Here is a 13,355-nt window from a genome sequence, read left to right as displayed (position 1 = left end):
GTCTATTTGGAAGTCTGTTTAAATTTATACACAAAACAGTAAGACTAGATCTGACCTGGGAGTTCCTTTTCATAACTCATGATTCATGGTGTGGATAATGCCAGGGGAAATAAAATAGGTGATTTATATGCCGAAGTCTTCCAACAATATTATTCCAGATAACACCCCTGATGCCTTTGTGTAACTTTCAACAAGTCACTTAACCTTTTTCCTAGCTTCCCCATCTGTAAAATATGAGTGAAAGAAAAAAAAATATCTGGATCAAAATAATAATGACTTTGAAGAGTAATCATTATTTGTATTTCCCAATTGTTGCTTCGAGAACTATTTCTTTTTTGTTTTTGTTTTTGTTTTGTTTTGTTTTTTATTTTATTTTTTTTTTCTGAAATTTATTGACAAATTGGTTTCCATACAACACCCAGTGCTCATCCCAAAAGGTGCCCTCCTCAATACCCATCACCCACCCTCTCCTCCCTCCCACCCCCCATCAACCCTCAGTTTGTTCTGTTTTTAACAGTCTCTTATGCTTTGGCTCTCTCCCATTCTAACCTCTTTTTTTTTTTTTTTCCTTCCCCTCCCCCATGGGTTCCTGTTAAGTTTCTCAGGATCCACATAAGAGTGAAACCATATGGTATCTGTCTTTCTCTGTATGGCTTATTTCACTTAGCATCACACTCTCCAGTTCCATCCACGTTGCTACAAAAGGCCATATTTCATTTTTTCTCATTGCCACGTAATATTCCATTGTGTATATAAACCACAATTTCTTTATCCATTCATCAGTTGATGGACATTTAGGCTCTTTCCATAATTTGGCTATTGTTGAGAGTGCTGCTATGAACATTGGGGTACAAGTGGCCCTATGCATCAGTGCTCCTGTATCCCTTGGATAAATTCCTAGCAGTGCTATTGCTGGGTCATAGGGTAGGTCTATTTTTAATTTTCTGAGGAACCTCCACACTGCTTTCCAGAGCGGCTGCACCAATTTGCATTCCCACCAACAGTGCAAGAGGGTTCCCGTTTCTCCACATCCTCTCCAGCATCTATAGTCTCCTGATTTGTTCATTTTGGCCACTCTGACTGGCGTGAGGTGATACCTGAGTGTGGTTTTGATTTGTATTTCCCTGATAAGGAGCGACGCTGAACATCTTTTCATGTGCCTGTTGGCCATCCGGATGTCTTCTTTAGAGAAGTGTCTATTCATGTTTTCTGCCCATTTCTTCACTGGGTTATTTGTTTTTTGGGTGTGGAGTTTGGTGAGCTCTTTATAGATTTTGGATACTAGCCCTTTGTCCGATATGTCATTTGCGAATATCTTTTCCCATTCCGTTGGTTGCCTTTTAGTTTTGTTGGTTGTTTCCTTTGCTGTGCAGAAGCTTTTTATCTTCATAAGGTCCCAGTAATTCACTTTTGCTTTTAATTCCCTTGCCTTTGGGGATGTGTCGAGTAAGAGATTGCTACGGCTGAGGTCAGAGAGGTCTTTTCCTGCTTTCTCCTCTAAGGTTTTGATGGTTTCCTGTCTCCCATTTAGGTCCTTTATCCATTTTGAGTTTATTTTTGTGAATGGTGTGAGAAAGTGGTCTAGTTTCAACCTTCTGCATGTTGCTGTCCAGTTCTCCCAGCACCATTTGTTAAAGAGGCTGTCTTTTTTCCATCGGATGTTCTTTCCTGCTTTGTCAAAGATGAGTTGGCCATACGTTTGTGGGTCTAGTTCTGGGGTTTCTATTCTATTCCATTGGTCTATGTGTCTGTTTTGGTGCCAATACCATGCTGTCTTGATGATGACAGCTTTGTAGTAGAGGCTAAAGTCTGGGATTGTGATGCCTCCTGCTTTGGTCTTCTTCAAAATTCCTTTGGCTATTCGGGGCCTTTTGTGGTTCCATATGAATTTTAGGATTGCTTGTTCTAGTTTCGAGAAGAATGCTGGTGCAATTTTGATTGGGATTGCATTGAATGTGTAGATAGCTTTGGGTAGTATTGACATTTTGACAATATTTATTTTTCCAATCCATGAGCAGGGAATGTCTTTCCATTTCTTTAAATCTTCTTCAATTTCCTTCATAAGCTTTCTATAGTTTTCAGCATACAGATCCTTTACATCTTTGGTTAGATTTATTCCTAGGTATTTTATGCTTCTTGGTACAATTGTGAATGGGATCAGTTTCCTTATTTGTCTTTCTGTTGCTTCATTGTTAGTGTATAAGAATGCAACTGATTTCTGTACATTGATTTTGTATCCTGCAACTTTGCTGAATTCCTGTATCAGTTCTAGCAGACTTTTGGTGGAGTCTATTGGATTTTCCATGTATAATATCATGTCATCTGCAAAAAGCAAAAGCTTGACTTCATCTTTGCCAATTTTGATGCCTTTGATTTCCTTTTGTTGTCTGATTGCTGATGCTAGAACTTCCAGCACTATGTTAAACAGCAGCGGTGAGAGTGGGCATCCTTGTCGTGTTCCTGATCTCAGGGAAAAAGCTCTCAGTTTTTCCCCGTTGAGGATGATGTTAGCTGTGGGCTTTTCATAAATGGCTTTTATGATCTTTAAGTATGTTCCTTCTATCCCGACTTTCTCAAGGGTTTTTATTAAGAAAGGGTGCTGGATTTTGTCAAAGGCCTTTTCTGCATCGATTGACAGGATCATATGGTTCTTCTCTCTTTTTTTGTTAATGTGATGTATCACGTTGATTGATTTGCGAATGTTGAACCAGCCCTGCATCCCAGGAATGAATCCCACTTGATCATGGTGAATAATTCTTTTTATATGCCGTTGAATTCGATTTGCTAGTATCTTATTGAGAATTTTTGCATCCATATTCATCAGGGATATTGGCCTGTAGTTCTCTTTTTTTACTGGGTCTCTGTCTGGTTTAGGAATCAAAGTAATACTGGCTTCATAGAATGAGTCTGGAAGTTTTCCTTCCCGTTCTATTTCTTGGAATAGCTTGAGAAAGATAGGTATTATCTCTGCTTTAAACGTCTGGTAGAACTCCCCTGGGAAGCCATCTGGTCCTGGACTCTTATTTGTTGGGAGATTTTTGATAACCGATTCAATTTCTTCGCTGGTTATGGGTCTGTTCAAGCTTTCTATTTCCTCCTGATTGAGTTTTGGAAGAGTGTGGGTGTTCAGGAATTTGTCCATTTCTTCCAGGTTGTCCAATTTGTTGGCATATAATTTTTCATAGTATTCCCTGATAATTGTTTGTATCTCTGAGGGATTGGTTGTAATCATTCCATTTTCATTCATGATTTTATCTATTTGGGTCATCTCCCTTTTCTTTTTGAGAAGCCTGGCTAGAGGTTTGTCAATTTTGTTTATTTTTTCAAAAAACCAACTCTTGGTTTCGTTGATCTGCTCTACAGTTTTTTTAGTTTCTATATTGTTTATTTCTGCTCTGATCTTTATTATTTCTCTTCTTCTGCTGGGCTTAGGCTGCCTTTGCTGTTCTGCTTCTAGTTCCTTTAGGTGTGCTGTTAGATTTTGTATTTGGGATTTTTCTTGTTTCTTGAGATAGGCCTGGATTGCAATGTATTTTCCTCTCAGGACTGCCTTTGCTGCGTCCCAAAGCGTTTGGATTGTTGTATTTTCATTTTCGTTTGTTTCCATATATTTTTTAATTTCTTCTCTAATTGCCTGGTTGACCCACTCATTCGTTAGTAGGGTGTTCTTTAACCTCCATGTTTTTGGAGGTTTTCCAGACTTTTTCCTGTGGTTGATTTCAAGCTTCATAGCATTGTGGTCTGAAAGTAAGCATGGTATAATTTCAATTCTTGTAAACTTATGAAGGGCTGTTTTGTGACCCAGTATATGATCTATCTTGGAGAATGTTCCATGTGCACTCGAGAAGAAAGTATATTCTGTTGCTTTGGGATGCAGAGTTCTAAATATATCTGTCAAGTCCATCTGATCCAATGTCTCATTCAGGGCCCTTGTTTCTTTATTGACCGTGTGCCTAGATGATCTATCCATTTCTGTAAGTGGTGTATTAAAGTCCCCTGCAATTACCACATTCTTATCAATAAGGTTGCTTATGTTTATGAGTAATTGTTTTATATATTTGGGGGCTCCGGTATTCGGTGCATAGACATTTATAATTGTTAGCTCTTCCTGATGGATAGACCCTGTAACTATTGTATAATGTCCTTCTTCATCTCTTGTTACAGCCTTTAATTTAAAGTCTAGTTTGTCTGATATAAGTATGGCTACTCCAGCTTTCTTTTGGCTTCCAGTCGCATGATAAATAGTTCTCCATCCCCTCACTCTCAATCTAAAGGTGTCCGCAGGTCTAAAATGAGTCTCTTGTAGACAGCAAATAGATGGGTCTTGTTTTTTTATCCATTCTGATACCCTATGTCTTTTCGTTGGCGCATTTAATCCATTTACATTCAGTGTTATTATAGAAAGATACGGGTTTAGAGTCATTGTGATGTCTGTATGTTTTATGCTTATAGTGATGTCTCTGGGACTTTGTCTCACAGGGTCCCCCTTAGGATCTCTTGTAGGGCTGGTTTAGTGGTGACAAATTCCTTCAGTTTTTGTTTGTTTGGGAAGACCTTTATCTCTCCTTCTATTCTAAATGACAGACTTGCTGGATAAAGGATTCTTGGCTGCATATTTTTTCTGTCTAGCACCCTGAAAATCTCGTGCCAATTCTTTCTGGCCTGCCAAGTTTCAAAAGAGAGATCAGTCACGAGTCTTATAGGTCTCCCTTTATATGTGAGGGCACGTTTACCCCTTGCTGCTTTCAGAATTTTCTCTTTATCCTTGTATTTTGCCAGTTTCACTATGATATGTCGTGCAGAAGATCAATTCAAGTTACGTCTGAAGGGAGTTCTCTGTGGCTCTTGGATTTCAATGCCTTTTTCCTTCCCCAGTTCAGGGAAGTTCTCAGCTATTATTTCTTCAAGGACCCCTTCAGCACCTTTCCCTCTCTCTTCCTCCTCTGGGATACCAATTATGCGTATATTATTTCTTTTTAGTGTATCACTTAATTCTCTAATTTTCCCCTCATACTCCTGGATTTTTTTATCTCTCTTTTTCTCAGCTTCCTCTTTTTCCATAACTTTATCTTCTAGTTCACCTATTCTCTCCTCTGCCTCTTCAAGCCGAGCTGTGGTGGTTTCCATTTTGTTATGCATTTCGTTTAAAGCGTTTTTCAGCTCCTCGTGACTGTTCTTAGTCCCTTGATCTCTGTAGCAAGAGATTCTCTGCTGTCCTGTATACTGTTTTCAAGCCCAGCGATTAATTTTATGACTATTATTCTAAATTCACTTTCTGTTATATTATTTAAATCCTTTTTGATCAGCTCATTAGCTGTTGTTATTTCCTGGAGATTCTTCTGAGGGGAATTCTTCCGCTTGGTCATTTTGGATAGTCCCTGGCGTGGTGAGGACCTGCAGGGCACTTCCCCTGTGCTGTGGTGTATAACTGGAGTTGGTGGGCGGGGCCGCAGTCAGACCTGATGTCTGCCCCCAGCCCACCACTGGGGCCACAGTCAGACTGGTGTGTGCCTTCTCTTCCCCTCTCCTAGGGGCGGGATTCACTGTGGGGTGGTGTGGCTCGTCTGGGCTACTTGCACCCTGCCAGGCTTGTGATGCTGGGGATCTGGCGTATTAGCTGGGGTGGGTAGGCAAGGTGCTCGGGGGCAGGAGGGGCAGGCTTAGATCGCTTCTCCTTAGGTGATCCACTTCAGGAGGGGCCCTGTGGCAGCGGGAGGGAGTCAGATCCGCTGCCGGAGGTTTGGCTCCGCCGAAGCGCAGAGTTGGGTGTTTGCGCGGAGCGAGCAAGTTCCCTGGCAGGAACTGGTTCCCTTTGGGATTTCGGCTGGGGGATGGGCGGGGGAGATGGCGCTGGCGAGCGCCTTTCTTCCCCACCAAACTGAGCTCTGTTGTCAGGGGGCTCAGCAGCTCTCCCTCCCTTTGTCCTCCAGCCTTCCTGCTTTCCGAGCAGAGCTGTTAACTTATGACCTCCCAGACGCTAAGTCGCGCTTGCTGTCGGAACACAGTCCGCCCGGCCCCTCCGCTTTTGCAAGCCAGACTCGGGGGCTCTGCTTGGCCGGCGAGCCGCCCCTCCACCCCAGCTCCCTCCCGCCAGTCCGTGGAGCGCGCACCGCCTCGCCACCCTTCCTACCCTCTTCCGTGGGCCTCTCGTCTGGGCTTGGCTCGGGCGACTCCATTCTGCTAATCCTCTGGCGGTTTTCTGGGTTATTTAGGCAGGTGTAGATGGAATCTAAGTGATCAGCAGGACGTGCGGTGAGCCCAGCGTCCTCCTAAGCCGCCATCTTCTATTTCTTTTTTATAAACTTGTTTGCCCAAAACATCAAATATTAAAAGCTATGGACATTAGGAAATGTCTCTGAGCAGTTTTAATATATTTAAAAACAGCGTAGGTATTTGCTACTCCAAGCAAGTTTTGGCTATTTTTTAGTGAGCTACCAAGCTTAGGATATAGTTTTTCATCTTTTGATGTATTTTTCATCTTTGTGTGTGTCCTAGTCTGAGACCCATAATGTTCAGGAGGAGGGGAGGGGATCTCAGATCTCATCTAGTCCTACCTCCCTCATGGTATAACTCTACTTGAGCTCCTCCAGTGCTAGAGGGCTCACTGCTGTCTACTCTTTGGTAAGTAAATAAATGGTTATAAAATAATCTTTATGTTCTCCTCCCTATATTTTTCTAGTTCTGCCTTAAACAAGCACCTGGAATCTAAGGATAAATTCCTCCCTTGTACAGCCCCTCTGGCATTAAAAAAAAAAAAGTCAGGTCCACTTCCCATAAATGTTCTCTTTTTCAAGTTAAACATTCCTATTCTCTTTACGCTTCCTCTTGACCCACTTTCAAGACTTTTCACCTTTCTGATTAGTCATCTTCTGGATGATGTCTGTGAAATCAATGTCCCTTTTAAAATTAAACACCCAGAGTGGAACTCAATATTTCAGATGTAGCCCAAACAATTTGTGGTATAAGACTACTGGTTTTCTTATTTTGATTATATTATTTTATGACTGTATCTGAAGATACAGCTTTCTTAGGTTATTCTCTTGCCTATTGCACTTACAGTTACCAAACATCTTCACTTGTTTTTCATACAAATTTCTGAGTTCAGTCTGTCTCATTCTGTATTCATAGGGTTGAATTTTATAAAGCCCAAAGGGAGAGGAGTTTGTAGTTATGTATATTTTGTTGTCGGTCTCAGCTACCATTGCAGCAAATTGATTTTTTTTTAATCTTGATTATCTTTAGTTTATGTCTTCTGGAAATTGGCATAGGTAGCATCTTCATACTCATATCATAGATAAGAAACATCAGCCACTTCTCATTTGATAATGGTCATTCTTCCCTTTTTGGTTTAAAAATACTAAATAGGGATAGTGTGTCTAGTTTCTTTCAATCATTTGTTAATGTTATATTGTCTCTATTAGCTCCTAGCCCGTTATTGTTCTGACCACCTTAAAAAAAAAAAAAAAAAAGGCAGTATTTCATTTGTATTGCTATGGTTGTCATTATTTCTGGCAGTTTATTCGGAACTTCCTGGCACCAATTCTACGTGTTCGTGCCATTCCCCGGTAAGCTTCCGCAATCCCTGTTCTTTCATCTTTTGTCCAGACCCTTTAATCTGAGCTCATCAGCTGGTTGTCTAGGAAGCTACATTGGGTTTTTGTTTTTGTTTTTGTTTTTGTTTTTACATGTTGGTTTGTTTAGTTTTAACATGCCTCTCTTTTTTCTTCCTTACTGAAATTATATGCAGTTGTATAATAATGGACTTTATGCTTACCTCTTCCTATCCCTTTGATTCAAATGAGTTTTATTTTAGAGTGTTTGGCCAAGAGTTTTTGTCTTTTCTCAGAACTTTTGAATTTAAAAAATTTTTTAGTGTTTATTATTATTTTTTTTTAATTTAAAAAAAAATTTTTTTATGTTTATTTTTGAGAGAAAGAGACCAAGTGCAAGCGGGGGAAGGGCAGAGAGAGAGACGGAGACACAGAATCTGAAGCAGGCTCCAGGCTCTGTGCTGTCAGCACAGAGCCAGACGCAGGGCTTGAACGCACGAAACCGTGAGATCATGACCTGAGCCAAAGTCAGACACTTAACCAACTGAGCCACCCAGGTGCCCCTATTGTTTTTTATCTTTAATTTTTTTTTTAATATTTATTTATTTTTCAGAGACAGAGTCAGAGTGCAAGTAGAGGAGGGACAGAGAGAGAAGGAGACACAGAATTCAAAGTAAGCTCCAGGCTCTGAGCAAGCTGTCAGCACAGAGCTCAACACGGGGCTCAAACCCACAAACCATGAGATCCTGACCTGAGCTGAAGTTGGACGCTCAACGACTGAGCCACCCAGGCACCCCAATGTTTATTTATTTTTGAGAGAGGGAGAGAGAGAGAGAGCAAGCGCGTGAGCAGTGGAAGGGCAGAGAGAGAGGGAGGAGACACAGAATCTGAAGCAGGCTCCAGGCGCTGAGCTGTCAGCGCAGAGCCCAACACTGAGCTCAAACATGAACCGTGAGATCATGACCTGAGCCAAAGTCGGATGCTCAACCAGCTGAGCCACCCAGGTGCCCCTAGACTTTTGAAATTTGCTTCCCTAAAGTTTAGAATATATGTGTGACTGCCTAATCAAATCCAGTTTTTCAGATAAATCTATATTCTCTACCTGATACTATTCAAATCCATCCAGAGTTGGGAGGCCAAAAATGGTTGTGCCAAATAATGTTTTATGCAGTAGCTTATAGAATTTAAATCTAACATAAGTTTTTTAAGACGGCTCTGCTTAACCACATTTAGAATCTTCTTCGCAAATTCACGGTGCTTGTATCAGCATACTTTCTTTCTTTAGAAGTCTCTGAAAATACACTGAATAGAGGTGACTAGTTCAGTTCCTAGTAAACTCTAGATTTCTGTTGGGGCACCTGGATGACTCAGTCGGTTAAGCGTCTGACTCTTGATTTCGGCTCAGGTCATGATCTCCCAGTTCATGTGATCGAGCCCCCCAAGAGTGCTCTGCACTGACAGGGCAGAGCCTGCTTAGGATTCTCTCTCCCTTTCTCTCTGCCCTTCCACTACATGCGTGCTCTGTCTCTCACTCTCTCTCTCTCTCTCTCTGTCTCTGTCTCTGTCTCTCCCTCTCTAAAAATAAAGAAATAAACATTAAAAAAACCAGATTTTTATTTATGATTATTTTTTGCTTTAGTTGGAAAAAAGTTTATTTTTCTGATTCTTCCAGTAATTTTTCAAGTATGTTAAATTCATCTTAAATTTTCTTAAATTGACAAATTTTGGTTTAGAAAGCTCTTAACATATCATCAAGGAGTAAATGATGTCTTATCTGCTGCCAGATTTACTTTGGCAATGTAAATTGAAGAACCAAGGATTCATTTTTAAGTATAGGATAATTATTCAAGATAAAATCTATATAAAGGGGAAAGTTATAGCTGAAAATACATCTGAATATTTAAGAAATAACAATAATGAGGAATTTTTAAATGTGAGGAAGTTTAGTACTTAAGAAAATGTGATGAACATTTGGGGCACCTGAGTGGCTCAGTTAAACATCTCCAACTCTTGAATTCAGTTCAGGTTATGATCCCAGGGTTGTGGGATTGAGTCCTTTGTTGGACTCCATGCTGAGTGTGGAGCTTGCTGGGGGTTCTCTCTCTTCCTCCCTCATTCCCTCCCTCCCTCTGTCTATTCCCTCCCACCCCGCTCCCCTGCTCACCTACACACTCTCTCTCTAAAATAAAATAAGTAGTTCTCTCTTTTTTTTGTTTTTTTTTTTTTTGTTTGTTTTTTTTGCTGAGTCTCTGTCTGGTTTGGGAGTCAAAGGAATGCTGGCTTCATAGAATGAGTCTGGAAATTTTCCTTCCCTTTCTATTTTTTGGAAAAGCTTGAGAAGGAAAGGTATTATCTCTGCTTAAATGTCTGGTAGAGTTCCCCAGAGAAGCCATCTGGTCCTGGACTCTTCTTTGTTGGGAGCTTTTTGGTAACTGATTTCAATTTCTTCACTGGTTATGGGTCTGTTCAAGTTTTCTATTTCTTCCTGTTTGAGTTTTGGAAATGTGTGGGTGCTTAGGAATTTGTCCATTTCTTCCAGGTTGTCCAATTTGTTGGCATATAATTTTTCATAGTATTCCCTGATAATTGCTTGTATCTCTGAGGGATTGGTTGTAATAATTCCATTTTCATTCATGATTTTATCTATTTGGGTGTTCCCCTTTTCTTTTTGAGAAGCCTGGCTAGAGGTTTATCAATTTTATTTTTTCAAAAAACCAACTCTTGGGTTTACTGATCTGCTCTACAGTTTTTTTAGATTCTATATTGTTTATTTCTGCTCTAATCTTTATTATTTCTCTTCTGCTGCTGGGTTTGGGGTGTCTTTGCTGTTTTGCTGTTAGATTTTGTATTTGGGATTTTTCTTGTTTCTTGAGATAGGCCTGGATTGCAATGTATTTTCCTCTCAGGACTGCCTTTGCTGCATCCCAAAGCGTTTGGATTGCTGTATTTTCATTTTCATTTGTTTCCATATATTTCTTAATTTCTTCTCTAATTGCCTGGTTGACCCATTCATTCTTTAGTAGGTGTTCTTTAACCTCCATGCTTTTGAAGGTTTTCCAGACTTTTTCCTGTGGTTGATTTCAAGTTTCATAGCATTGTGGTCTGAAAGTGTGCATGGTATGATTTCAATTCTTGTATACTTATGAAGGGCTGTTTTGTGACCCAGTATGTGATCTATCTTGGAGAATGTTCCATGTGCACTCGAGAAGAAAGTATATTCTGTTGCTGTGGGATGCAGAGTTCTAAATATATCTGTCAAGTCCATCTAATCCAATGTATCATTCAGGGCCCTTGTTTCTTTATTGATCCTGTGTCTAGATGATGTATCCATTGCTGTAAGTAGAGTATTAAAGTCCCCTGCAGTTACCACATTCTTATCAATAAGGTTGCTTATGTTTGTGATTGTTTTATATATTTGGGGGCTCCCGTATTTGGCACATAGACATTTATAATTGTTAGCTCTTCCTGATGGATAGACCCTGTAATTATTATATAATGCCCTTCTTCATCTCTTGTTACAGCCTTTAATTTAAAGTCTGGTTTGTCTGATATAAGTATGGCTTTCTTTTGACTTCCACTAGCATGATAAATAGTCCTCCATCCCCTCATTTCAATCTGAAGGTGTCCTCAGGTCTAAAATGAGTCTCTTGTCGACAGCAAATAGATGGGTCTTGTTTTGTTTTGTTTTGTTTTTTATCCATTCTGATACCCTATGTATTTTGGTTGGAGCAATTAGTCCATTTATATTCAGTGTTATTATTGAAAGATATGGGTTTAGAGTCATTGTGGTTTCTTTAGGTTTTATGCCTGTAGTGATATCTCTGGTCCGTTGTGGTCCTTGCAACATTTCACTCGCAGAATCCCCCTTAGGATCTCTTGTAGGGCTGGTTTAGTGGTGATGAATTCCTTCAATTTATGTTTGGGAAGACCTATATCTCTCCTTCTATTCTGAATGACAGACTTGCTGGATAAAGGATTCTCAGGTGCATATTTTTTCTGTTCATTACATTGAATATTTCCTGCCATTCCTTTCTGGCCTGCCAAGTTATAGATGCAAAAATTCTCAATAAGATATTAGCAAATCGAATTCAACAGCATATAAAAAGAATTATTCGCCATGATCAAGTGGGATTCATTCCTGGGCTGCAGAGCTGGTTCAGCATTTGCAAATCAATCAATGTGATACATCACATTAATAAAAGAAAAGATAAGAACCATATGATCATATCAATCGATACAGAAAAAGCATTTGACAAAATTCAGCATCCTTTCTTAATAAAAACCCTCGAGAAAGTTGGGATAGAAGGAACATACTTAAACATCATAAAAGCCATTTATGAAAAGCCCACAGCTAATATCATCCTCAGTGGGGAAAAACTGAGAGCTTTCTCCCTGAGATCAGGAACACAACAGGGATGTCCACTCTTACCGCTGTTGTTTAACATAGTGTTGGAAGTGCTAGCTTCAGCAATCAGACAACAAAAGGAAATCAAAGGCATCAAAATTGGCAAAGATGAAGTTGAGCTTTCACTTTTTGCAGATGACATGATACTATACATGGAAAACCCGATAGACTCCACCAAAAGTCTACTAGAACTGAGATGTGAATTCAGCAAAGTCACAGGATACAAAATCAATGTACAGAAATCAGTTGCATTTTTATACACTAATAATGAAGCAAAAGAAAGAAATAAACTGATCCCACTCACAATTGCACCAAGAAGCATAAAATACCTAGGAATAAAGCTAACCAAAGTTGTAAAACATCTGTATGCTGAGAACTATAGAAAGCTTATGAAGGAAATTGAAGAAGATATAAAAAAATGGAAAAACATTCCATGTTCATGGATTGGAAGAGTAAATATTGTTAAAATGTTAATACTACCCAAAGCTATCTACACATTCAATGCAATTCCAATCAAAATTGCACCAGCATTCTTCTTGAAGCTAGAACAAGCAATCCTAAAATTTGTATGGAACCACAAAAGACCCCAAATAGCCAAAGTAATATTGAAGAAGACAACCAAAGCGGGAGGCATCACAATCCCAGACTTTAGCCTCTACTACAAAGCTGTCATCATCAAGACAGCATGTTATTGGCATGAAAACAGACACATAGACCAATGGAATAGAATAGAGACTCCAGAATTGGACCCACAAAAGTATGGCCAACTAATCTTTAACAAAGCAGGAAAGAATATCCAATGGAAAAAAGACAGTCTCTTCAACAAATGGTGCTGGGAGAACTGGACAGCAACATGCAGAAGAATGAAACTGGGCCACTTTATTATACCATTCACAAAAATAAACTTAAAATGGATGAAGGACCTGAATGTGAGACAGGAAACCATCAAAACCTTAGAGGAGAAAGCAGGAAAAAACCTCTGTGACCTCAGCCACAGCAATTTCTTACTTGACGTATCTCCAAAGGAAAGGGAATTAAAAGCAAAAACGAACTATTGGGACCTCATGAAGATAAAAAGCTTCTGCACAGCAAAGGAAACAATCCACAAAACTAAAAGGCAACTGACAGAATGGGAAAAGATATTTGCAAATGACATATCGGACAAAGGGCTAGTATTCAAAATCTATAAAGAACTCACCAAATTCCACACCCGAAAAACAAATAATCCAGTGAAGAAATGCACAGAAAACATGAATAGACACTTCTCTAAAGACATCCAGATGGCCAACACGCACATGAAAAGATGCTCAACTTCTCTCCTCATCAGGGAAATACAAATCAAAGCCACACTCAGATACCACCTCACGCCAGTCAGAGTGGCTAAAATGAACAAATCAGGA

The 13,355-nt window shown here is 39.8% G+C and overlaps 1 protein-coding gene across 2 annotated transcripts in view; it reads left to right on the top strand.

Annotated features, from left to right (window-relative positions):
* Positions 1-13,355, top strand: part of LONP2 (lon peptidase 2, peroxisomal) — a 115,699-nt gene that overhangs the window by 58,540 nt on the left and 43,804 nt on the right. The window lies entirely within an intron of this gene.

Source organism: Prionailurus viverrinus, chromosome E2, assembly GCF_022837055.1.
Source record: "Prionailurus viverrinus isolate Anna chromosome E2, UM_Priviv_1.0, whole genome shotgun sequence".
In the NCBI taxonomy this organism is placed as follows: Eukaryota; Metazoa; Chordata; class Mammalia; order Carnivora; family Felidae; genus Prionailurus; species Prionailurus viverrinus.
This window is presented reverse-complemented; position numbering and strand designations above follow the sequence as displayed.